General features: G+C 53.8%; 1 pseudogene; it reads right to left on the reverse strand.

The window, feature by feature from the left end:
- Window positions 1–932: 932 nt before the first annotated feature.
- Window positions 933–3,100, reverse strand: LOC123979891 (annotated as a pseudogene).
- Window positions 3,101–3,633: the final 533 nt, after the last annotated feature.

Consider the following 3,633-nt stretch of genomic DNA (forward strand, 5'->3'; position numbering starts at 1 on the left):
TGCGCTCCCAGAATTCAGGGTTACTTGTGGTTCCTAGAGTCTCCAAAAGTAGACTAGGAGCCAGAGCGTTCAGCTATCAAGCTCCTCTCCTGTGGAACCAGGTTCCAGTTTGGGTTCAGGAGGCAGACACCATCTCCACATTTAAGAGTAGGCTTAAGACTTTCCTCTTTGATAAAGCTTATAGTTAGGGCTGGCTCAGGTGAGTCCTGAACCATCTCTTAGTTATGCTGCTATAGGCCTAGACTGCCGGGGGATTTCCTATGATGCACTGAGCTCCTCTCTCCTCTACTTTCTCTCCCTCTGTATGCAACCTCATCCCATTATTGCATGTTGCTAACACAACTTCTCCCCTTTCCAGTAGTCTTGTGCTTTCTCGTCCCTCTCCTCTCTCCTCCTATCACTTTCTGCAGGTGTTTCTGGCTCTGGAGCTGTGGAGTCTGGATCTGTGGCTGCGGGTCACCTGCTGCCCCCGTGTTCCTGCTTGACACCCTCTGCTGCAACAGCTATTGTTGCTGGTCCTATTGTTGTTATTGTTATTATAATCATTAACATTACAATTGTTATCATTAACACTACCATAAATATCTCTACCATTTTTCATTTAGACTATAGCAACATCACCTTTACTGTCTGTACCTCTGTGTGTGTATATTGTGTAGGCTGCCTCCCTCCCCTCTCTCTCCTTCCATCCCTCTCTTTTTCTCTCTGTTCCTCTCCTGCCCTCTCACTCTCTCTCGCTCTCTCTCTCTCCCCCGCTCTCTCTCTCTATGTCTCCCTCCCCCTCTCTCTCTCTCTCTTTCCCTCTCTCTCCTTCACCCCAACCGGTCGAGGCAGATGGCTGCCCACCCTGAGCCACGGTTCTGCTCGAGGTATCTGCCTCTTAACCCTCCCGCTGTCTCTGTTCATTTCGTAGCGCAAGTCCACGCACACGCCTACACGCACGCGGGGCAATACGGGAGCGCGCAGCTCTTGCACACGTACTTGCTGCAGCCTTGGCAGGTTGTGTAGGTTTTACTGTCTTTTTTAGGGGGATATATCTGACACCTCTTCCTTTTGCTAGCGTTCGGCTTCGTGGGGGCTAGCGAGCCCGGGATGTCCTGTGTGGGGTGGTCACGTGACCCTCGTCGAGTGGGTTGCGGTTGCAAAGAAGGAGATCCCGGATCGCGGTCACCGCTGCCCCCTATTCTAAGGGTTCTGACCAGCGCGGCCGAAGCCTCGGCACGAGGCATCCCCCGCCTCTTCTCTATGAGCGGGGTCACGAGCGCCTTGCCCAGCTGCTCCAGGAACAACCTGCGCTTGTTTCGATTACCGGACAGCCACGCGGGGTTCGTCTCTCGCCATATCACGTAAGCGTTGTATCACGAGTATGTTGTGAAAGATGACCATGGGCCAGCGCGAGGTCATTCTCCTGCAGCTGTACGTAGCGATGACCTTGTCTAGGTTGTCCACTCCGCCCTTGGTGCTGTTGTACTTGAGTACCAGGTTAGGTTTCCGATCGGAGCGCTCGCTGAGTCCGGAATACGACGCGGAGGCAGAGCAATCTCGGGTTTGCGAGTGCGAGCGCCAAGGCAGCGTGGTCGTGATCAACACGTTCTTGTTTTTCTTGGGCACGTACGAGACCAGCGTGGTGCTCTTGGCTGTGGCTCCGGTGAACGCGAACTGGGACGAGAAGACGGGTCTGCCCTTGGTGGCGACCAGCGCGGGCGGCAGTTCGGGTTTGTTCTTCCTTACAGTTCCGAGCATGGTCAGACCTCTCTCCAGGAGCCGCTGTCTGAGCTCGTAAGAGGTGAAGAAGTTGTTGCAGGTTACGTTGCGCGATCCGGAGAGCCCCTAGGTGAGTTCCAGTACCACGCGGACGCCTTGGTTTTTCACGGAGCGCGGTAGGGCTGCCGTGTGCGAGTCCCCGGTGGACAGCTCCTTCTTGCCCACGTAGACCTGCATCTTCCACGCGTAGCTGGATTTCGCATTGCAGGCAACCCAAGACTTGATTCCGTACTTTGCAGGTTTGTTGGGCATGTATTGTCTGAAGGGACAGCGTCCTGAGAGACAGGGGAGGGAAGATGGAGACAGATGTGTTACATATCTCTGGGCATAGCGGATAATGGTTAGAGAGGGGGGGAAGACAGAAAGAAATACACAATACCTCTGAAGGAAAGAAAGACACAATACCTCTGAAGGAAAGAAAGACAGAGAGAACGAAAGACACATAGTGTGAGATGTTTTTCTTTTGTGTTTTTGTGCTCGGTAGTACCTCTGAAGGGCACCAGCTGTTCGTCCACGGTAACATCGGGCCCCGGGTTGTACAAGTAGGGCAGCCTCTCCGCCCACCTGTCCCACAGCTCTCTAACAGCGGCCAGTTTGTCCGAGGCCCGTCTCTGGGCTCTCGTCTCGCGATCGTCGAAGCGCAGCAGCTTCGAGTACGCGTAAAACGCTTTGAGGGGCATGGTGGCGCGGAATATCGAGCGACCGCTTTCCACGTCCCAGAGGCTGGCCGCGGCCTCCCCTCGGGACCTGTACACTCCGGCCAGGATGAGCAATCCCACGTATGCGCACAGCTCCGTTGCCCGTAGCCCGTGCGTTCGGCCTCGAGGTTGGTCATCTCCAGTATGAGCTTCTCTACTGCGCGCGTGAAGAACAAGCTGAAAGCCGAAGCTATATCGCGCACCAGGGACACCGCGTACGGGGTAGGGCCCGAGGGTGCGCTGGGTATCGGGCTCCGTTGCGTACTTGTCACCTGTTGAGATACGTGATGTGTGCGCCAGAGAAGAGTTTGGTTCTTTGACATTAGGTCGCGGGGTTGTTCGGGTGGTGCTTCTTGTTCTTGATCTTGTTGTTCATCTTGTTCTTCTTCTTGTTCATGTTCTTGTACTTGATCGTGTTTGTGTACTTGTTGTTCATCTTGTTCATCATCATCATCTTTTTCTTCTTCTTCGTTTCATTCTTCTTCTTCTTCTTCTTCCTCTTCTTGACCGTCTTCGTATAGTTCGTATTCCTCTTCATCTTCATAATCATAGTCTCTGTCTGACACGTATTCATCATCATCGTCATCATCATCCCACTCTCCCACAGAGATATCCTGCCCACGTATAGAAGAGGCCATCGTTCCGGGCTCGGCGGGTCTGTGACCTCCGTTTGAACCGGTTATCGGTTAGTAGTGTCACATACTTTGCCAGGTATGGTCAACGATGGGACAATGTGACCCAAGGGGAATGACAGGGTAGGAATACGGGATACGCAGAGGACAGATAGGGAAAGCGAATCTCGGTGGGTCTCAGTGACCCGAAGGGCAGATAGAAGGGGAAAGCGAATGACAGGTGGCAACGTAGGAGGGAAAACGAATCTCGGTGGGTCACAGTGACCCAGAGCGGGGATCATCGAAGGAAAAGCGAATCTCGGTGGGTCAGAGTGACCCGGAGGGCAGATAGTACACGTTGAAAAGGGAACCGTAGAGGACAGATATGGAAAGCGAATCTCGGTGGGTCAGAGTGACCCAGAGCGGGGAGGGGAGTGGAGGGGGTGAGCGAATGACAGCGGAGATCGTTCGAGGGAAAGCGAATCTCGGGTCAATGTGACCCAAGGGGAGATAGTATATGTGGAAAGGGAAAGGGGGGACCGTTTCCGCTATACCGGGGA

Source organism: Micropterus dolomieu, linkage group LG12 (genome assembly GCF_021292245.1).
Source record: "Micropterus dolomieu isolate WLL.071019.BEF.003 ecotype Adirondacks linkage group LG12, ASM2129224v1, whole genome shotgun sequence".
NCBI lineage: Eukaryota > Metazoa > Chordata > Actinopteri > Centrarchiformes > Centrarchidae > Micropterus > Micropterus dolomieu.